Genomic DNA, 24076 nt, shown 5'->3' on the forward strand with positions numbered 1-24076 from the left:
CTGACAGCTAGAAGGAGCAAGGTAATGCTAAGGTGCGGGATACGGAACTCGGTGAAGAGTGGTTACTGTTGCAGGGTAGAATTCATAAGATCCCTTATAGTTTGACAACTGAGAATCCCTACTGGCACTATCTTGCACTACTTTCTGTCAGTTGAATTTCTTACTCTGGAATCTATCTCTCTGGTTGTTGCGGAGCCGACGCTAGCGAATCGTACTAAGTCCCCCACGTCTGCCGTAGAACGACACAGGTTTCGTGTCGGTATGCTCAGCAGATCTCGACTGACTGTAACGTCTTCCTGAGCCTCTATTTATACTACCTTGATGCATCACGGAAAGCTTCTAGAATGTTCTATACCTTCTCCCTGGAGGCTGACCACGTACTTTGTATATTTCCATCATCATGTGAGAAAGCTACTTTGATCCCTGTTATGCGTTCGGCTACAGTGTCCAGCTAGTCACGAAACGATATTTGTCTCCTGGCGCCGCTTCGTCGGTGCTGGCCCGTCTCATCGACAAATACTGTAGCACTGCTTCCGCCCAGTAGCTTACGCCTAGCTGCCTTTCCCGCTGAAGTCCTAATACATTTAATTTGTACTCATCGCAACAAACTGCGTTTTATTATTCTGGCGTTTCGAGCTACAACTGTGGAAGTTGCATTAACAGTGCTTTGTTAGACCACAGTCACACACAGGTAATATGTCTACATCTACATCCATACTCCACAAGCCACCTGACGGTGTGTGGCGGAGGGTACCTAGAGTACCTCTGTCGGTTCTCCCCTCTATTCCAGTCTCGTATAGTTCGTGGAAAGAAAGACTGTCGGTATGCCTCTGCGTGGGCTCTAATCTCTCTGATTTTATCCTCATGGTCTCTTCGCGAGATGTACGTAGGAGGGGGCAATATACTGCTTGACTCCTCGGTGAAACTTCAACAAAAGCCCGTAGGAGCTACTGAGCGTCTCTCCTGCAGAGTCTTCCACTGGAGTTTATCTACCATCTCCGTAACGCTTTCGCGATAACTAAATGATCCTGTAACGAAGCGCGCTGCTCTCCGTTGGATCCTCTCTGTCTCTTCTATCAACCCTATCTGGTATGGATCCCACACTGGTGAGCAATATTCAAGCAGTGGGCGAACAAGTGTACTACGACCTACTCTCTTTGTTTTCGGATTGCATTTCCTTAGGAATCTTCCAATGAATCTGAGTCTGGCATCTGCTTTACCGACGATTAATTTTATATGGTCATTCCATTTTAAATCAATCCTTATGCCTACTCCCAGGTAATTTATGCAATTAACTGCTTCCAGTTGCTGACCTGCTATACTGTAGCTAAATGATAAGGGATCTTTCTTTCTATGTATTCGCAGCACATTACACTTGTCTACATTGCCATTCTCTGCACCATGCGTCAATTCGTTGCAGATCCTCGTGCATTTCAGTACAATTTTCCATTGTTACAAGCTCTCGATATACCACAGCATAATCCGCAAAAAGCCTCAGTGAACTTCCGATGTTATCCACAAGGTCATTTATGTATATTGTGAATAGCAACGGTCTTACGACACCCCCCTGCGGCACACCTGAAATCACTCTTACTTCGGAAGACTTCTCTCCATTGAGAATGACATGCTGCGTTTTGTTACCTAGGAACTCTTCAATCCAATCACACAATTGGTCTGATAGTCCATATGCTCTTACTTTGTTCATTAAACGACGGTGGGGAACTGTATCGAACGCCTTGCGGAAGTCAAGAAACACGGTATCTACCTGGGAACCCGTGTCTATGGGCATCTGAGTCGGCACACATAATACATAGTCACATATAGTGTCAGACAAATTTCACAGTATATATTGACTGTCGCTTTACCAAGCACAGTTAGTGCAGCTTTAGTAGGCATTGCTTATAAATGAATATTTTAGTTTGAAACTAGTCTCCAGCTTCATAAAACGCAACTGTGACGGATTTACAATAAAGAATTTGTGCACATTATTGGTGGTAAGTTCTGGGATTGGTAAGTAGGCAGCTGGAGTGGAATGCTGACTCCATTTGAGCACTGGTAACAACACAATGATTAATTAGAATTTGCAGATGGCAGTGATCTACACTGATTATTCAATTCTATAAAAGCAATGAGAATAATTTTAAAAAAATTAAAAGAAAAACAGCCTTAAGGCCCCAACTTTAAATTAATAAAAAAATTACTTTACACAAATATAACTTTAACATAACTGCAGATCTGAGCTTACTAGTCAATTATCAGGCCTCGTGAATATGAGGAATAACAAATAGCAAAATCTCATAAATACGTGAATTACGGAAAACATTCGGCAATATGATGTTATGATAGCCTGAAGGATCTACACAGCAATCAGCACATCCTCGACGTTTGGCGTTCACATCGGCCGCGCGTCTGAATTCCTTGCTGGAGAGCTCAAGTGACAACAACAGGCAGGAGGGCCTGCGCACAGCAATAACGGCTTCTAGAACACACAAACCCAGTATTAATACACAGTTCACCAAAACACTAAAGCCAACAGCCAAGCACTGGGTAGCGCGAAAAGCAGGAAGCGATGTTAAATGTTATAGTGTGACAACCGCAGTTAATATTAAAGCAATAGTTCATTACACAATCTCCAATGACGTGAAATTTCACTTGATGAACTTGTGAACCACAACCAGTTCAAGGTGATAATGACGAGACATTCCGCACACAACCCTAAATGCCAAAGCCCGGTTGACGGCGCAAAATTGTTACTATTGTAGTTGTCAACCAAAAGGAAGTAGGCAAGTCCAATTTAAATTGGCGCCTGAAGTTTTATACAGAGAATAAACTTTGATTCATAAAACTGACCACTTAACATATTAACAATAATAATAAAGAAAAGGAATCGCCGAATATCGGCCAGACTTGTAATGCAACGGAAGCAGGGTACAGCGCTGTTACATGGACTTGCTATACCAAGGATCCTGGACCCACGTCCAAGTGGTTTGAGGAATGACTAGCGAAAATCAAAGTGGCTACACGGAGCAATCAGAAAAGTTTCACCACAAAATGTTTCACCATGTAAAGTTAGTCCAGGAGCTCGCCGTTAACATGCACACCGTGAACTCCAGCGCTCTCCTCAGGATTTAAGATGGACATGACTCTCAAACAGAACCTATATTGACCGACGACTGCTTCCGCAATCCAATTCCGCTCGCCACCACACCCAGGCGCCGGAATGTCAACATCGTGCGTCCTGGCAGTACACCAGGCGCCGACTGACTACTCGCGACGCTCCGTGCGCTGTCTTCTCTCTTGTCACTGCCGCCAACCGACTCTCCGTCACTGTCCCGACCGAGTCTCCTCTTGCGAGCCGTGGCTGTCATCAATAGAGGGGCGCTAGCCAACCAGGACGCCGCAAAGCGCGTAACTTCTGCAGAGAAACTACCCTGCCAAGAGCACCGAAGGTAGACACGGCTCAATTGGCCTAAATTGTGCACAGCCATTTAGCCAATTACATGTTGTTTGTGTTGCATCACTTGATCGAGTGTGTAGGATATAGAAATTAGTAGTTGAAATTGTTGCGCGTCAGCATTAAGGCTTCGTGTAAGTCTTCACGAATGCGTGCGGATATGGAAGCGATGACATATCCCGTGCATAACATGGAAGTGGAGTGCAGGATGCTTTTAACTGCACACCAGTTTTGAGTTGTTAAACAGGGAGTCACAGGTAAAACTGCATATTGAGAGCTTAGGAATACATTTCCAAGACATATTTTGTATACTTCTGTGTACTCTTATGAGGACTACCGATTAATTCTGCCTATGTGTGATGCCATTTTATGGCAATGGAAATTCGCCATAGGTAACTCTGGTGTGCATGAGACGTAAAACATAATTGGAACGTTAATACTTAACACCTGCTTTGTTTAACCTTTAAATCTAAAGGCTGATCCAAAAAGTGAACATTTCAATTCCAATGTGTTTATCAACTACCAAAAAACAATCTTACATAAAAATTGAGAGACGCCACTCAGGCAAGATTATTTACAAAACATTCAATACGTAAAATCATAAGCAAGTTTATAAATCATTAGTTAACGATCTCCAATAAACATTGAGAAACGCCACTAAGGTGAATTTAACCATAGCTTTAACAAAACAACTCTAGATAAAACACGTTATTTAAGACCTTTTCAATTCCAATATTTTAACATTACATGGACACTCAACATCAGTTCTAACACGGAAACTTAGGGCATATTTATTGGGCAATCTTGCAAATTACTAGACTAGAGAACCTGGTAGAGCGAACCACGAAATCATTCAAATGCCCATTGGCTTGTAAGGTGGGCTTTTAGGGCATAGAAAGTTACAACTTTGTACAATCATAAACGTGTAACAACAGAAGTAAGGCGCAAGCTTGTAAGGTCGAAGTTTAACCAGGAACGCTGGAGCCGACTGAGGGAAGTAATTCTTAACTTCGAACCAAGACGTGGCTACGTTTGCAATCCCACATCGAGCAGGCCACCGAAATGTGAACCCAGAAAACGCTACCAAAGAGGAAGAACACACGAGCACAGGCGAAGTCCACCGCCCGTAAGCCAAACTTGTAATGTAAAGGGAAGCTCTGCGCTTCGGTTACACGGTCCCTCAGCTCACTGAAACACAGACCACACCCGACAAAAGGAGGCAAAAAAAAAAAACTTTTTTTAACTTTAGCACCCAAGATTGACCAGTAAATTAACACTATAAAATCAAGGCTAAACAAAAACTAATTTCAAGTCCTTGATTTAAGTGAAACAGTACCTGTAAAACAAACGCTAAGAATGGGACATGAACTGGCTCACGAGAACCGACACTCACTAGGACTTAATGACAGACATACTGGCCACCTTAAGTGGCCCTGCAAAGCTTAACACGGTAACCTTTAGAAATAAAAACTCATATTGCCCGCTGAGGACATATTGACATGGATTAACCGATATCGTAAGCAAATTAACACTTGCTAATAACAGCTAATGAACTAACATTCTGCAATACATCAATATTACGCGGAAGCAGAGCACAAGCTTAGTAAGAGGCATTACATGAAATCAAACACACATAAAATCACGCGTCCGGCAACGACTTACTATACCAAGAGCGATTACAATCACAGTTGATTGTAACTGGGTATCTTGATGCTCGCGATATTGCGAAGATGTCAGGCCATCACTTCGCAAGACCTTAACAGCGTGTCCCTCCAAGGAAGCAGGCACATCCACAGCTCACGAGGTCGCCGCAGAATGCACAGCGCCGGCCAACCCCCGCCGCCTACAGTATAACCACGTCATAACCGCCGCCCGGCCTCAGGCACGCCGTCTTCGCTTCTGCCCGCCAGCCAATTGCCGACCCGCCCACCGCCGCCTTCCGTTCACAAAGCGTTGTTCCCCTTACTCGCGGTCGGCACTCGCTCACATCCCGAGCCGGCCCAAGCCCCAAGACAAGCCTCTGTACTAGGAAGTCGATCGTACTCATGTCAGAGATGCTACTGGCCGGCCCGCCACGGCTCAATAATCTTCGCAACACAGTTTCCATTCAGTGTTTCATTGGCACAGCTGAATGATAGATTCTGTATTTTTAGATTTTAGAAAATGTATGGAAATAGAGAAAAGACAAACGAAAGATCTACAATATGTATGGAAATGAGGTAGGGATCATAAAAGCGGAAAGAATTGATGATGCGAAGAAGGTAGTATGACTATGTTTCATCTTATTGGTATTGTTTTGTAACTCAGATCCATACGAAGCAGTTGTTGAACTACAACAAATTATCAGTGTACAACTGATTAGATTTGCATTTAGGATGATGATTTTAGGTGAAAGTAAGAAAGACTAGCAATAACAAATGAACAGAACTAATGAGATGATTGATTTAGAATGTAGTTTAACGGTGAACGAATGCGTTATGACAATAACGAAGAAAGAAGAATAACAACTTGCTTAAAATTGGTAAGAGATTAAATATTCCCGTTGTCTATAAATACGGCTTGCTGAAGATGAATGATCCGAGAATAGGTTAGGAATATCATCAAAAGAACTCTGTTGTTTGCATCACAAACCTTAAAGTTGATGTGGTACAGTTCTCGATCCTTTTCTCTGGGCTGCTGTCTCACGTACTTCAGCATAACTGCTGCATCCTACGTCATCGACGTTCTGCTTTAGATGTATTCCAGTCCCTGCGAGTCTATTCCCTCAAAACAACTTTCAGCGACGACTGTCTTTACAGTAAACTTCTGTTCGTGACAATTGCGACACCTGAGAGGAAATTTACTCCGCAGATTAGGAGTATGACAGTACATATATTATTAGACTTACAGCACTGTTTATGAACTTTGGCTATCAGAATTTAGTTTGGTGTGAATCTGCCACGTTCTGTAATCAGAGCCTCCAGATGGCGTAGCATGGAATCAAGGAACGCCTGGATGTGATGTTGGGGATTACACTGCCATGTGGTTTGCGGGCGCGTCCGTAAAACATCGACAATGATAGCAGGAAGACCAGAGTGAATAAATTGCTGAATGATGAATGACGATATCACAGACACGTTTGATGACCCATTTGTTAGCGAACGTGCCAGTTCGGGAAGCAGTGATACACGTCATTCTTTGAAGAAGACTTGCACATTCGTCACCACAAGTGACCGGGCGTTGTTCTAATGTAATCCTGTCGAGTTTCCTGAAGGAGGGACAATGCCTCAGGCTCTAAAACTGCCCAGAAGAAGTGGTTGCTGTACCAAATTGAGAGAATACTTAGGATGAAAGATTACTTTTTATAGCAAACGGCCACCCATAATCAACAAACTAGGACTTTGTCCGCCAAGCCCCTCAGCACTTGTCTCCCTCCCTGCGTTCACCAGGCTAGCATTTAATACGTAAGCAGCCATAACTGCAGAACAAGATGAAGCCACACAACAATCGCCACTTAGAATGACAGTGATGGCGTTCATGTGCCCGTTGTGGTCGGAGGCAATGGTAGTTTCTGGTCAGTGGAAAGCGAAACAATGGCTTGGGTTCCAACGGTCAGGGTTGGTTGGTTGTTTTGGGGGAAGAGACCAAACTGCGAGGTCATCGGTCTCGTCGGTTTAGGGATGGATAGGGAAGGAGGTCGGCCGTGCCCTTTCAAAGGAACCATCCCGGCATTTACCTGGAGCGATTTAGGGAAATCACGGAAAACCTAAATCAGGATGGCTGGACGCGGAACTGAACCGTCGTCCTCCCGAATGCGAGTCCAGTGTGCTAACCACTGCGCCACCTCGCTCGGTCCAACGGTCAGGGCCTAAGTAGGTGGGTTCGAACCGTCGACGTAGACATGTCTACACCCCTTGCAGTACTCTAACATCAAGCCCACACTCTTGACAAAGCTGTTCTGTCGGTTATGGCCATGCGGCCAAGCAGGCGGTCATCCCGTGGTGTGATCACATTGTATAGTCCAAATACTCGTTCGTCACTGTGTACCGCTCTCTTCTACCCTCTCGTTGAACACACGCTCCACTGTCGTAGTAGTGCGGCTTGTACGAGCCCCAATGTCACTGTACGATAGACCTGTTTCCCAGAGATGAATCATTCTGCTCCAATATTAATCACTCGCAATCTGATATGGCAGTCTTTGATATCGATGAGACATATGACATATCGGCACTCACTTAAACATTTTCACTTTGACAGCTTTGCACCAATTGGACGTGGCGTAACACTGGCCTGTCCGGGCACACAAAAGAAAACGGCGCCGGGCATACGTGCTCGCCATCTATCGCCAATCTTAATCACTTATTATGGTTCCACTGATCACACACCCATTTTGGACTGAGTTAGACAGTTACCTCTGGGTGACCGAGAGAGGTGGCGCCGTGGTTAACACACTAGACTCGCATTCGGGAAGACGACGGTTCAAACCCGAGTCCGGCCATCCTGATTTATGTTTCCGTGATTTCCCTAAATCGCTTCAGGCAACGCCGGGGTGGTTCCTTTGAAAGGGAACGACCGTCTTCCTTCCCCGTCCTTCCTTAATCCGATGGGACCAGTGACCACGCTGTTTGGCCCCTACCTAAATCAACCAACCAATCAACTTCTAAGCGCAACAGTTTTCACAAACGGCATAGTGTGTACGCAACCATTCCATTTCTTTGAATCATTGTGCTCTTTACTAGGATTTTTTTCTCACTGACTTATTTCAGAACATCTCTGTTCCTTACTCGAACTGTTCATCCGATTTTCTAATAACTCCAAATTCCAAAGGCTTCTACAGTTTGCACCCACACAGAGCTATGCTCCAAAGTAGTTTCTCATGAATCTTTTTCATCACATCACGTTATTTTTTGGATATTAGCATCTGTTTCTTTTCATACGAAGCCTTCTTGCTTCGTGCAGTCCTTACTCTTATAACTTTCTTGCATATTTCTTTTGAGCATATTTGTTCCTCCACTTCTAGTCTCTTGCCAATGTTTAATATCTAATCATGCAGCGTGTTGACCTACTATGCGGATCCTTACCTTAGGCCTCACTTTTCATATGTGTATTGTCGGGTCTGCTGGTCTAGTCGTAAAATGCGTGCCTGGAACCCGAAAGGTCACGAGCTCGAATCCCCGCCTGACCATAGACATTTTCTTTCGCCTCCCAGCGATGTGAGGATCCGCCAGGATTCCACGTTATTCAAATGGTTCAAATGGCTCTGAGCACTGTGGGACTTAACATCTGAGGTCATCAGTCCCCTAGAACTTAGAACTACTTAAACCTAACTAACCTAAGGACATCACACACATCCGTGCCCGAGGCAAGATTCGAACCTGCGACCGTAACGTTCACGCGGTTCCAGACTCAAGCCCCTAGAGCCGCTCGGCAACACCGGCCGGCTCCACGTTATTCCGCAGGACCACTTTCCCCAGGTGGATAAGGCAGGTGAAATACGGACACGCAAGTCGTCGAAGTAGTGCGTGTAGACACCGTGTTTACATCAGGACGTTTTTGGAAATTTTGACGTGTTCTTGTAGAAAATGACTTTTTCGTGTTTTTTACATTTTCCTTAAGTATAGTAGTACTACGTGCCACTGATAAACTTTATGTACCGCAGGTTTTGTAATAGTTATCAATTATTCTGCAGTTTCCATTTAGTATCTGGTGTAGCAGTTGTTCTAGCTTGGTTCTGACGGTTGTCTTCGAAGAGAATGTTTTGGAACACTATGAATATCTAACGTATAACAACGCTTGCTAAGAGACGTAAGAATTGATCACATCTTTTGTTAACGTGTGGAGAGTTGTCTATGAATAAAAGGTTCATCTGTGGAATCTGCAATATTAGCGGAGGACTGCCCATGACAAGTACAGACTGCACAGCGGTATTTTCGGCGCTGCATGCTCGTCACTTTTCCCGAATTTGGTTTTATCTGTCGAGGAACATCCTTCACTGGCGACAGTATTCTGAAAGTATATGTGAATGTAGGCTCTACTAGCGTATACGCTGATGGAAAGCTCTTGGCTTTCCAGCCGTGTTGTGAACAACTTCTACAACTGTCGTATCCGGGCAAACGAATATGCTCTTATGCAATGGTTACTACTAGCCAACACATGTTCACTGTGAACGTATGGACTACGATTATTTGGGATCAGATCCCTGAGATATTTCTAACGCCAACCAGACTAATACAAACGATATGTCGAATTTTTCTGAGAGACGTTTTTCCTACTCATTTGATGAGACGCCGCTACAAGTTTGTAATATTAAGCTGGAAAACCAAGGAACTCTTATTCTCTTTTGATATAAATGTGTGGCACCGCCTGGATGCCATATTCCCAAGTTGACGGGTTTGAAGCGGGATACCTGTTCTATCGCTACCACGGTAACCAGATTTTATACGTCTTAAATAATTTTTGTTGGAGTCCTACGAAGGCTGTGACATATTCTACTCCCGTCACGACTCCCCGCTGAGACTGAAGTACGGAACTTCAGAGACACACTTAGTTTCATCAATCTCTACAGAGACGTTGTTACACATTGTGATCAAGTCAGAGGTCGTGCTTTTGAAGTCCTGTGTGCTGACCCCATGCCCCTCCACATCCGCATCCAGTAACGCCGTTGGTCTGAGGATGAAACGTCGGCCGGTCGGTACCATGGGGTCTTCCAAGGCGTGTTCGGACGGAGCTTAATTTTTTTTTTAGTTTTTTGTATTGCTCGGTATGTTTATTTCGAAATTTGGAATACTGACCCATTACCATACCCAGACCGTTATCAACTTTGAAGCCCCTCAGTAACCAAAATGTGGATTTTCGAACTGGATTCTGACTTGAAAAATTAATATTTTAACGTCCTGCTCCACACATTAAGAATTCTGCAGGTGATGGAAGGGCACTTTTTGACACTGATGACAAGTAGTTTGCATTACACTTATGGCTGATTGTCAGCCAATGTTACGATTATGGTTGGAAATTAGGGTACCAGACACTACCAGAAGAAGCTTCAATGTAACCGTTCTCAAGCTGAGATGCCCCATGCTGCCAATACCTTGCCTTTGTGAACAGGGATTCTCTCGTCAGTAACTAACTGTTTTCATTCACGCACAAGATACTGAGCACTGTGAGTGCGTTTTCTTTTCTATTTAGAATTATTATGTAGAAGTGTTGGAGAGAGAGTCGGAACACTTTCCAAGCATTCGCCTCTAGCCAGTCCTGTAATGAAAGAGTAATATACCTTTTTATTCCATTTTGATGTGAATGCTATCACATCAAAATGCAATAAATAGTATATTATTCTCTCATTCATTGTATTCACCTCATGTGTACGGTAGTAATTTTCTGAAATTAAAAAAATTACTTTGGAAAAGAAAAGTTTTTGTAGATATGAAAATTCTTCCAAGGTACAACATGGTTGTGTGTGAAGGAACAAATATTCTCTTCAATATAAAAGTGCTATCGGGAATTCTGTATTTAATAATCTGTAGGGGTTGGACAAAATATAGAAACACCAAAAACACATTACCAAGCCTAATACGTTGTAATAAAGCCTTGACATTCAAAACAGCTTCCAGTCGTCTCGGGATGGATGGCCCTCCGTCATTTTCAATGGAATCTTATACCTTTCTTCTGCCAAACAGGTGTAAGATCATGTAACTATGGTGAAACGTCTAGTATTCTATATATACATGGTGTTACAAAAAGGTACGGCCAAACTTTCAGGAAACATTCCTCACACACAAAGAAAGAAAATATGTTATGTGGACATGTGTCCGGAAACGCTTACTTTCCATGTTAGAGCTCATTTTATTACTTCTCTTCAAATCACATTAATCATGGAATGGAAACACACAGCAACAGAACGTACCAGCGTGACTTCAAACTCTTTGTTACAGGAAATGTTCAAAATGTCCTCCGTTAGCGAGGATACATACATCCACCCTCCGTCGCATGGAATCCTTGATGCGCTGATGCACCCCTGGAGAATGGCGTATTGTATCACAGCCGTCCACAATACGAGCACGAAGAGTGTCTACATTTAGTACCGGGGTTGCGTAGACAAGAGCTTTCAAATGCCCCCATAAATGAAAGTCAAGAGGGTTGAGGTCAGGAGAGCGTGGAGGCCTTGAAATTGGTCCGCCTCTACCAATCCATCGGTCACCAAATCTGTTGTTGAGAAGCGTACGAACACTTCGACTGAAATGTGCAGGAGCTCCATCGTGCATGAACCACATGTTGTGTCGTACTTGTAAAGGCACATGTTCTAGCAGCACAGGTAGAGTATCCCGTATGAAATCACGATAACGTGCTCCATTGAGCGTAGGTGGAAGAACATGGGGCCCAATTAAGACATCACCAACAATGCCTGCCCAAACGTTCACAGAAAATCTGTGTTGATGACGTGATTGCACAATTGCGTGCGGATTCTGGTCAGCCCACACATGTTGATTGTGAAAATTTACAATTTGATCACGTTGGAATGAAGCCTCATCCCTAAAGAGAACATTTGCACTGAAATGAGGATTGACACATTGTTGGATGAACCATTCGTAGAAGTGTGCCAGTGGAGGCCAATCAGCTGCTGATAGTGCCTGCACACGCTGTACATGGTACGGAAACAACTGGTTCTCCCGTAGCACTCTCCATACAGTGACGTGGTCAACGTTACCTTGTACAGCAGCAACTTCTCTGACGCAGACATTAGGGTTATCGTCAACTGCACGAAGAATTGCTTCGTCCATTGTAGGTGTCCTCGTCGTTCTTGGTCTTCCCCAGTCGCTAGTCATAGGCTGGAATGTTCCGTGCTCCCTAAGACGCCGATCAATTGCTTCGAACGTCTTCCTGTCGGGACACCTTCGTTCTGGAAATCTGTCTCGATACAAACGTACGGCGCCACGGCTATTGCCCCGTGCTAATCCATACATCAAATGGTCATCTGCCAACTCCGCATTTGTAAACATTGCACTGACTGCAAAACCACGTTCGTGATGAACACTAAACTGTTGCTGCTACGTACTGATGTGCTTGATGCTAGTGCTTTAGAGCAATGAGTCGCATGCCAACATGAGCGCCGAAGTCAACATTACCTTCCTTCAATTGGGCCAACTGGCGGTGAATCGAGGAAGTGCAGTACATACTGACGAAACTAAAATGAGATCTGACATGGAAATTAAGTGTTTCCGGACACATGTCCACAAAACATCTTTTCTTTATTTGTGTGTGAGGAATGTTTCCTGAAAGTTTGGCCGTACCTTTTTGTAACACCCTGTGTATATAAGTTGTATGTAATGTGGTATGACTTGCACTCACGGTAATTTCTTTACCGATTTTGGTGCAGGTTGGAGACAGAGCAGATTTTGTGAACTACGTTGCGTTGGTTCTCGATTGTGTCCGGGAGGAATAGTGTTTGATTATGCGAAGGTGGTTTGAACCTGACATTTAACCCGGACTGCTTTCACGCAATCTGATTTTTCGGTACAAATGCCTAAGGGACCTAACTGAATATTGAAAGGGAAATGGATGAAGGAAAGTGGGTTATGGTAATGGTTATCAAATCTGCGATTGAATATATTAGTAGCCTCCTGAAAAAAACCAAGATATCGGTGAAAAGAGCTGCCCTGTAACATAGTTTGCATACAACGGAAAAACGCTGAGGTTATTCAAAGAAAAGAATAAAAAAGGGATTTCATTATAACACATCAGTATATTGTGAAATAATCCATACCACTTAGCATGAACAAATAACCATGGAATATAAAACATACATTTTGCACTTCTTACGCACAATCCGTGCTACGACAGTGTCCTTTCTTGTATGTCCAATATATTCTCAAAATTATTTCTCCTTGCGTGGGCGTGAATGTTTCATAGTGTCACAATGTTTATCAAAGCGTTCGTTCGAAAATTTACATAACTGGTACACAAATATTATATAAAACCTGTAGCGATGCTACATTTCACTTCATAACATATCAGCATCCAAACAGTAAAAGGTAACCTAGTCTCTAGAACTATTCATAGCAAAAGACAAAAATTTTGTGATTCATTTGTTTCGTATCTTATTAGGCTCGAGTGATGCGGCAATTGTTTGCATATCTGCGCTCGGCGGGTCATTGTGTTTATTTTAAGAAGTTAATGCTGGACTCGAGTCTTTGTGGGGACGCACATTACAAAAATATTTCTTTTCCTAACATTTGCGCTGTGATGCGTAACATTTTACCAACTACAGCTCGATGGCTGTTCTTCTCTATTATGACAAATATTTTATATACAGAGCATCCGAAACCCAATAATATTACAAAATGGACGGTGATCGCCCAGCCTTCTCTCCAAAGCAGACCACGGACGGGGCAAGGAGGACATAAAAATCGGACTAGCACTGGCGAAAAGGGCGTTCCTGGTAAAGATAAGTCTGCTAGTGTTAAACATTGGCCTCAATTTGAGGAGGAAATTTCTGAGAATGTACGCTTGGAGTACAGTATTGTATAGTAGTGAAACGAACTGTGGGAAAACCGAGAAAGAAGAGTACCGTAGCATTTGAGATGTGGTGCTATAGAAAAATGTTGAAAATTAGATGGATTGATATTGTAAGGATTGAAGAAGCTCTCGGGAGAGTCGGCGAGGAGAGAAATACATGGAAAACACAGACAAGAAGAAGGGATACGATGGTAGGATGTACGTTAAGACATCGTGGAATAACTTCTATAGAACTAGAGGGAGCTGTAGAGGGTTAAAACTGTAGAGGAAAACAGAGATTCGAATACATCCAACAAATAATTGAGGATCTAGGTTGCAGGTGCTATCCTGAGGTGAAGAGGCTGGCACAGGAAAGGAATTCGTGCGGGCCACATCAAACCAGTCAGAAAAAAAAAGTGGGCGAGCGTAAGCCTGTTGGGAAACATCCTTTGGGGTGCTGCTGATGAATGAGTGGCAACACAACAGTTCAAATCACCAGAATTCCGTGCAGTTTTGGAGTCAGGGTGTATAGGATAACCACGATAGTCCTGCTGCCATATGAAATCGTACCCCAGACCATTCTAGTAAATGTAGGTCCAGTGTATCTCCCGCAGAGGCAGGTTGGTTGATGGCTGTCAACTGGCCTCCTGCTAACCAACACACGGCCATCAATGGCACGGTGGAGAACCATCTTTCGTCAGAAAACACAACAAACCAACACCCTGCCCTCTCGCTTGACACCATTGAAGTCGCAAATAACACTTTGAAGTTCCCAATTTGTAACAGTTTGTTGTGTCATTATGGCGCCAACTGCTGCTCAGATTTGCTGCTGCAAATGAGCTGGAGCCATATGCCAAACACGATGTTCTTACTTCTCGGTAGTGTGCTATGGCATCCCAAAGCACGGTCTTCCTGCAACTCTGCATTCTTGCGGCCACCGCTGCCAGCAATCATGTTCAGTGGCTACATCCCTGTGGAGGGAGAAATGTCCAGCTTCTCCTAGCCCTGTTACACGACCTCGCTCGATCTCAGTGAGGTGTTGATAATGGCGTCTTTGTTGCCTTAAGGGCATTTTTTGCTAACATGAACTCACCACGTCCAATCTCAAAGGTTACTAACGCTCACGACCGTTAGATCGCGTCTTTAAAGTAAACCTGACTTGCATCCTCATAGCGGTTAAAATACCGCCACTTCCATGCGACTGGTGCGATATTTGACTAATCAACATCTTGCAGATGTTAGACCACGCCCAGTAGCTTTCGGTTACGTCTCAAAACTCATCCTTGAAGCTATGATTTTTTTCCGTCAATGTAGGATAATGGTATTTGCAAAGCTCGACCAGCATCTGTATTTATGTTCAGACGTGTATTTCTCGCGGTGTTTCCATATTCTTGTCCAGCCCCTGTATGTTTCAAATTATAATCGGTAAGCGAAATCAAATTAAGCCGAAATATTATCAAAACCAGTTACGAGCTAAAGAGGTTTTGAGACAGGAGCTGTTGGCAGTTAACACAAGTTACTATTTCACAACAGGGAAAGTTGTTAAAACACGAAAGTAACTCAGTTCATTTGCATATATCTCACTCTTCATAGTAGAAGACTGTAATCCTACCCTCCCACACATCACTATCAAAATTCTCTGTCTCTGCGCAAGTTTTGAAAGCTTCGAGAGGCGTAAGACATACAAAAGAAAAACTTTTTTTACTTATCTTCATTTTCTCTTGTTGTTGGCTCCAGTTCTTGCGTCTACGGGTACATTCATGCGGCTGAAATTTTGACCTACTGGGTTCCAGATGAGTAACTAACTAATGAAGTACTATCTGTTGCTATGATTTTCTTTTCTTTTATCCCATTCTTCTATACCACACTTTCACAACCTCCATTTTCATACAACTATCAATTACATTGCAGCACAATAAATTAAGAAACACGTGTGTTTCCATCAGAAACCTGCCCACTACTGCTAACATTCTGCGGTACTCACGTTATTCAAAAGAGTTTACATACTTTCTTGACAAAATAAGAATCATCACCATGTTATAACATTATTTTATAAATGAATCCTGAAATAAATTTAATAATTAGCGTTAGATTGTGCAATTAATAATATAAATTTCAAGTATGCCAGATATTTCGTAATTTCAAATATTTCTACAAAAATAATAATTTTAGCTGTATCGATTATAAAAACTTAATTTCTTTTTATACATTTTAGCCTGAAATATAACACATCGTATAGAAACTCATATGAAATTCTTTCAGCGAAACGGCCGAGAATGTTCACCAGTACCAGATTCGGGATTAATCCTGGTATCGGCTACTTCTATGAAAAAAGGTTATGTTAAAAAGGGTGTCCCATTACAAGATCTTCTTCTATCTGAAGGTACAAGATTGTGCACGACGAATGAAGTGCGGCTTGAACGTCCACATCTTATGTGACTAGTTATAAAAATATACAGAATTTAGTCACCACAAAACTCTGTAACTGTAGAATTAACGGTGTCCTCCTAATAGCTTTAATATGTTATACAGCACTTAAAAATGTAGGACTCTCAATGTTTACAATCGCTGTAAAAACCACATCGTGGCTCCTAACAACAAAATGAGTACAAAATGCCGTAAAGGGCTTATTCGGATTCTAGTGCGCATTACTTCATCTGTTACTCAATTCAGTCACTAGTTTGAAACACTGGGCAAGAATAGTGTTTCTAGGTACGTTATCCTCCACGTACAACAGTCTCTCCTATCGTATAAAATACTGACATGGAAATGAAAAATAGAACTCTGGAACTGAACATCTAGGGACCTGTTATGTTGAGTCAGTGACAGGTGAAATGTAATAATGACAGGTAAAGAAGAAACTGTGAGCAATGATACGAAATGCTTAACAGGAAACAGATATCTAACAGCCGTAAATTAATGGAATAATTTTATTGTGCTATCACTTTCGTTGGCACACATGAAACGAGATAAGCCATCCAATAGTTTGTGCCTTATCTCGAGTGGTGTGCCGGCCGCTGTGGCCGAGCGGTTCTAGGTGCTTCAGTCCGGAACTGCGCTGCTGCTACGGTCGCAGGTTCTAATCCTGCCTCGGGCATAGATGTGAGTGATGTCCTTAGCTTAGTTAGGCTTAAGTAGTTCTAAGTGTAGGGGACTGATGACCTCAGATGTTAAGTTCCATAGTGCTTGGAGCCATTTTATCCATTCTTCGATTCGTGTATATGGGCCTCAAGGTGGTACCAAATACGCACCGAAACTGGTAGCACAATAAAATTATTTCATTAATTACCGGCTATTGGATGTTAGTTTTCTGCAAGACATCGAATTTCAGAGAGATGTGATGCGGTTATAGTAATTAGCGTCTAGAATTGGGGTCTGAAATAAAATCTGATGCAGGGAAGTTTAATAAGACACACGTTGAAATATCTGCTACGGGTCATTTTCCCTCGAAAAAATCAAACTGCGACACGAAACTTAGTGATGGAGTTAGTTATCCTTCAGTGCGATACACCTTTACCAGCGATGGATCGCTTGGCAAAGACCTCAATAGAACTAAGTTTTTTTTATTATTTGGAAGTCGTTCCGATACTAAAATAACCTCTCCGTCTGGAAATAGCAGCCTTTTAGTGGTGATTTCATCCGAGGAAAGAAGCAGAATGTTGGTTCCATATATAGGGTGTCTTAAACCCTTTGGGTGAAATTGAAACAGGCAATAGCCGGTCCACAACTGATCATATTGAGATAGGGAAGCAGTTGTTGGAAATGCATAATTATTGTATTACGGACGTACAAAACGTACATTCATAACAACAACGTAGAGCATAGGAACTGTTCTAAGTGACGACCGCCGACTTCAGTGCATTCACGTTAAGGCCCATGAAGTTCTGCCACATTCTCCGTCTGTTGGTGTCTGTTGTACCAGGACACTTGGAGCCTAGTAAGCAGGTCTTTTTCCGTTTCTACGGGAGTTTCGTACACCAACCATGACGTAATACCAGAGGAGAAAGTCCACAGGTGTGAGGTCCGACGATCGCGCTGGCCATGGGACAGTGATGAGGATACGAGTTGTTCAGGCGCTTGCGAACTTAACATCTAAAAGGGGTGCAGTCTCCAAGAACTGCGGCAGCAAATATCCCAGGAAAATAAAGTAATTTAGACCAGTCTAACGGGAAGACAGCAAATAAGGGCCTACTAGTTGATCTTGGACAATGTCCGCCCTTACGTTGGCAGAGAATCGTTGCTCGTGGCCACCGTCGTGGGTGGCGTGGGGATTGTCCTCATTCCAAACATGGCTGTTGCAGCTGTTGGAAACAACATCGCGGGAGAACGAGGTGCTGAGTGTGAACCGTACGAAGTTCGGCACTGCAGCACTGCGGTGAATAATCAGTTGACAGAAAGGGGTCAAAATCCGTTGGTCCCAGTGTTTGCACACGTTCTTCAAGACAGGTGGGTAGTACCTGTTCCAACAGTACTCTCCAAACTGTACCCTTCACGAGCAAGTTGACGGGTGCTTATTGCTGGTTGGTCGGCCACGCTATCCAACACCTCTCTTCGAAGTCTGGTGTTCGGAAATGCCTTTGGCGGGAATCTTGGCCGGCTCTCTATGGTGCGAGCGACCCTGTCTCTCGGTAGGTTGGTATCCATGGAGATAAACTTCTTCCAGTTAGAATACGCCTGTTGGGAAAGCATTCCCCGTACATTCGCATTGCTTTAAGGGCACTAGATCATGCCGCAACGTACATTAAATGCATGTATGTCACCTCTCGCGACGTAGTCTTTGACTACGTGTCATGTACTGCACAGTAACACACCTCACCATCGACACATCACAAGCTGTGTGATACAGTGGACGTCTGACAGTAGGAATAGTGGTTAATACGCCTGTGTGAAGTATGCGGTCGTCTCATGACACACGTGGCATGAGCTAAGTCGTGTACAGTGTGTCTGTTTGCTGATCAGGGTGTACGCTGTTATCACCCGCTGCCTATTCCAGTGCGCAACAGACACCCGGGATCTTTGCGAGGGTGTGGCACAACTGGTTGCGCCGTAGCAACACAAGGATTGACAGGCGGTAGTTGCTTTGAATGCTTACTACGTTGTTTTTATGCGGTGTACGCTGTGTATGTCCAGTACACATAAATAAGCATTTCCGACCATCCGTTCTCTATCTCGATATAGTAGGTTGTGGACGCACTACCCACTTGTTAAAATTTCACCCAAAAGGTGACTCTGGGCACTATGGGACTTAACATGTGAGGTCATCAGTCCCCTAGAACTTAGAACCACTTAAACCTAACTAACCTAAGGACATCACACACATTCGTGCCCGAGGCAGGTTTCGAACCTGCGACCGTAGCGGTCGCGAAGTTCCAGACTGAAGCGCCTAGAACAGCTCGGACACACCGGCCGGCGAGACACCCTGTGTTAGGAGAACACGGGAGTGAAGAAAGGTTTGACAGTTTCAAGAAGTAGCATGTGGGTGTCCTATAGAGAACGGTCTGGATGTTGTCATGGGCTAGAGGCACACTCTTGAAGTCTCCAGTTCGTGGTCTTGTGGTTAGTGTTGCTCACTTAGGATCACATGAAGGGCTTATTTCAATAATGGTACAAGACCACTTTTGTTCATTCTGAGATACAGAGTCCTATAAGTTAAAAGAGCGCTGAAAACTCTGCCGTTGAGATACCAGAAATATTCAAGCATATGGTTTCTTGCTAGAGATGAACATTTCTTTCTGTTTGTTTGGACCATTAATGTCAGAAGCATCATAGACAGAAAAGTGGAGGTTACGGACTTGTACCACTATTAAAATAAGCCCTTCACATGACCGTGGGTTCGATTCCCGGTCGCGACGGGGATTTTCTCCGCTCGGGAGTGTGTGTGCTGGGTGTTGGCATCGTCATTTTAATACTCATCGACGCGGAAGTCGCCAATGCGGTGTCAAATAAATAGACTTGTACCAGGCGGCCGAATTTCCCGGAAGTGAATGCTCGTTCAAAATATGCCACACGCACACGTTTCACCCCGTTGGTCAGCTTCCATACATGCTTTGTCTTGACAACCCTCACCTCAAAAGATGTCGGTAGTATGCTCATATTACGGTCTGCCTCTTGTGGACTTAATCTGCTACCGCCATAGTTTTTTTATTTCACTTTTTTTTCATGAGTACACTGCTTGGTCTTACGTGACCCGCCACGACTTTGCTCATTCTTCTTCTCAGAGTAGCCCTTGCACCTAACGCCCCCAGTTATTTGTCGGGAGTACTTCAGTCTCTGTCTTACCGTCTACGGATCCCTCAAGTACAATGGAAGTAAACCATGAATTCTAAACAGATACCTTATAACCTTTCTTCTTGTCACTGTTTTCCACATGTTCCCCTCCTTGCCGATTCTGAAGAGAACCTATTTTCTTACCAGCCCACACCGAGCGAGGTGGCGCAGTGGTTAGCACACTGGACTCGCATTCGGGAGGACGACGGTTCAATCCCGTCTCCGGCCATCCTGGTTTAGGTTTTCCGTGATTTCCCTAAATCGTTTCAGGCAAATGCCGGGATGGTTCCTTTGAAAGGGCACGGCCGATTTCCTTCCCAATCCTTCCCTAACCCGAGCTTGCGCTCCGTCTCTAATGACCTCGTTGTCGACGGGACGTTAAACACTAACCACTCCCCCCCCCTTACCAGCCCATCTAGTTCTCAACATCCCTGTATAGCATTAAATCTGAAACATTTCGATTCTCTTCATTTCCGACTTTCCCACAGTTTACGAATTACTTCCGTACAAAGCTACGCATCAAATATACGTTCTGAGAGACATTCTTTTTGATTTATGCCGCCACCATTTGATGTAATCTGTAATAATTTTTATTTTAATGTTATATGATCGAGATTTCGGTCTCAGGTCATTTTCAAGTACGCAAGTTATTTGCATATCAGAAAATATCAGAATGGTATGAAACAAAAGTCCTTGTCGAAAAAGCGTATCTGGGCTTCTATTTCATACCAGTCTGATGTCTTTTGACATACAAATAAGTTTTTGTACTTGAAAATGGCCTAAGACCGAAATCTGGATCGTATAATAATAAAATAAAAGTTATTACAGTGAAATGGCGTGAGCATCATTCAAAAAATTTATCATGGCTGTCGCTCCAGCCAAAATAAAAATTATCAATTCTGAGAACATTATCCTCAAAATAAGGCGGATGTTTGATATTAATAGACTACTTTTAACTAATGACGCCTTATTCACTTCATATAACGCTACAAATTTGGTAAAAGAATAAAAAAGCTGTGAAGCAAGATAGAAGCGTTACATGGCGGACAAGAAAAGAAAAATCATATATGTTATTTCTCAAGTCAGTATCCGTACTCATCGTAAGGGGATGAACGACGTATCGTTAGACCGGTTTTTCAGCCGACTTCTGATATTGCATACCGGTTTTGCGTTAAAAGTTATTATTTGTGCATAATTTTAAGTTAAAAGAGACAAAACTATCGTAGGCCAAAGGGCATCATGGATGCCCAGTTCCATACTTATATTTTACGAAGCTAACTTAATGTAACGAATAAGAGCCTCCCTTTACATGTTGCCTTATTACACATACGCATTGTCACAGATAATAGCCGTGACCACTGCGTTAGTCCATTATCTGTACCCGTCGTACAAGTTGGCTTGTCTAATCGAATACACTTTGCCAAATGACAAACGTATTTGTGACTATCGCCTTGAGTTGTGATTTCCTTATTGCTGCTAAGGTGTAACGTTCTTACTGTAACTGAAAATGTTTGACGAGTTAAAGTTATCGGTTATGTGGGACTACTGAGCCGCGCGGGATTAGCCGAACGGTTTGAGGCGCTGCAGTCATGGCCTGTGCGGCTGGTCCCGACGGAGGTTCGAGTCCTTCCTCGATCATGGGTGTGTATGTTCGTCCTTAGGATAATTTAGGTTAAGTAGTGTGTAAGCTTAGGGACTGATGATCTTAGCAGTTAAGTCCCATAAGATTTCACACACATTCGAACATTCGGGACTACTGACCTTGATCTCTGCCTGTCGTACACTCCAGGACAAACATTCAGAACGAGAAACAACGTTTTTGGACACATGGAAATGTAAATATAACGATGTATCCTAAATTCAAGATTATTGTTTCACGTTGTTTGGTTCCCGGTAAATTTAATGATATACGTCAAGTATATCTATGGTGCCATCATACCTTTTCTCATTGAAGTGTTGAGATTTTTATAGCCAAAGATCATAGTTGGAAAATACTAAGATTCGTGATGCCAGACCGTGTAATTTTTATCGTTAGTGCAAAAAGATAGCTTTGCATAAAAATAACAATGATAAGCAGACTTTTTAAAAAAATATAGACTGCAGGCTCTAATGACGTACGTAATAATATTTTAAGATGGCGTACTAATGGCACCATCGCTGTGTCGCAAAAACCGATCACTTCCAACCAATTTAACAGAAAGTAAAATACGTAAAAGCGTTTATATTATTGGAGTATTTACCACTGCTAATTAAACTCAGTGCAATCTGAGACTCTTGTCGTTATTTCAGTGAATAATTAGGCCAGCAAAATATACAGATCTTTCTCACGTGGAAGCTTGAAAAAAAGTGTGTCAAGACAAGAGATACATAAAACAAGAGTTGTACATCGTTTTCACTTTTTAAGACAACGGAAAAGCGAAATTCGGATTGATAGTAGAATTTGCATCAGATATGAACTTTTGACATTACAGGTAAAATTAAATCTTTGGCACTGAGTCATAATGATGTATTACACGTACTATGAAAATCCCAAAAAACACTATCACCTTCCCTGACGATGGGTCATCGCTTTTTCCGCGGTGTTGGAATCCATGTGTTTCCACTGCTCCCTTTGCTCCTTAGTCCTAGGATCAAAGTGAAACACCCAACACTTGTCCATGGTGATCAGGCACCGAAGAAGTAATGTGGATTGGCGAGACACAGTTGAGTCATTTCCTCGGCGGGATTTTTGAACTGGTGTCGGCAGTTGTGAAACCCACCGGTTGGAGACTTTTGTCGTTATCAGAAGTCGTGCAACATATTTAAGATTGACACATGACTGACTTTCACTTTTTCCTCTATTTTTATACCCCGGTCGTGGCGACTCCACTTCTCTTGAGTTTTTCCAAAGAGAAGATTGGATGTTTAGTTTTTTGTTATGCAGACTTGCGCCTCACCAACTCTGTCATACGATCGTGCACTGTGCCCGTTCACTGACCAGTTTAGCATACAATGTAGGCTACCACCGCTGTTATTGTCTTCACTTAAAACTTCTGGGCTGATACGTCGTGATCGATGTATAAAACTATCCCCTGACGTTTCGTCTCCGACTGCGGGAGACATCCTCCGAGGTAAAGCGGCGAACTGTTTTCTTGAAAGGAAAATGATGCACGTTCACGCTTGGCGATAACCACTTTGCTAACAGTGGCAACTGCATGTAAGTGGCACAACGCGAGGCGTCCGATGGGTCCGTCGTTCGGTTTCGTCACTTGTCGGATTCGTCTGGAACACTTCATGTCGACTTCACCGTTCTTTTATTTCTGCAAACGCAAGCAAACTAGAATTTGAAGTGTCAAAAGTGTGTGGTATAATTAAATGTTGGTAGTTTCTGATGGTAGCGGCGAGCGCCGATCACGGGAGCAATACCCCCTTACACGTCTCCGTCCACTGCAAAGACGAATTTGTCATTCAGATTCCGGTTCATTATTTTCGGCAACTGTTTTTGAAGAATGACGATGTGAAGAAGTAGCATACCAGTTGCGCTAAAAATAGTTTTTTAAGGTAACTGGCGTGCTACACAAAGGAAGTCTTTTATTACATTCATACTGTCACCCCCCGCCCCAAGTGCACCTATACTTGCAACCTACACTTGTTTCACATCGTCAAAGAGAATGATTGGATGTGATGAAACGTCAAAGAGTAGTAAGATTCCTTCACGCAGTGAAAGTAAAATTATGTTCTACAACAGTTCCAAATGTCTACCCAAAAGTACGAAAATAAAAATATTGACACTCGATACTGCCGTTTCATCATCGAATATACACAAGTATCGATAAAAAAATGCCGGCGCTATGGATCTGTACGTTTCCGGTACAAAATACCGATGTATCGATATATCTACATATC

This window comes from Schistocerca cancellata, chromosome 5 (genome assembly GCF_023864275.1).
Source record: "Schistocerca cancellata isolate TAMUIC-IGC-003103 chromosome 5, iqSchCanc2.1, whole genome shotgun sequence".
In the NCBI taxonomy this organism is placed as follows: domain Eukaryota; kingdom Metazoa; phylum Arthropoda; class Insecta; order Orthoptera; family Acrididae; genus Schistocerca; species Schistocerca cancellata.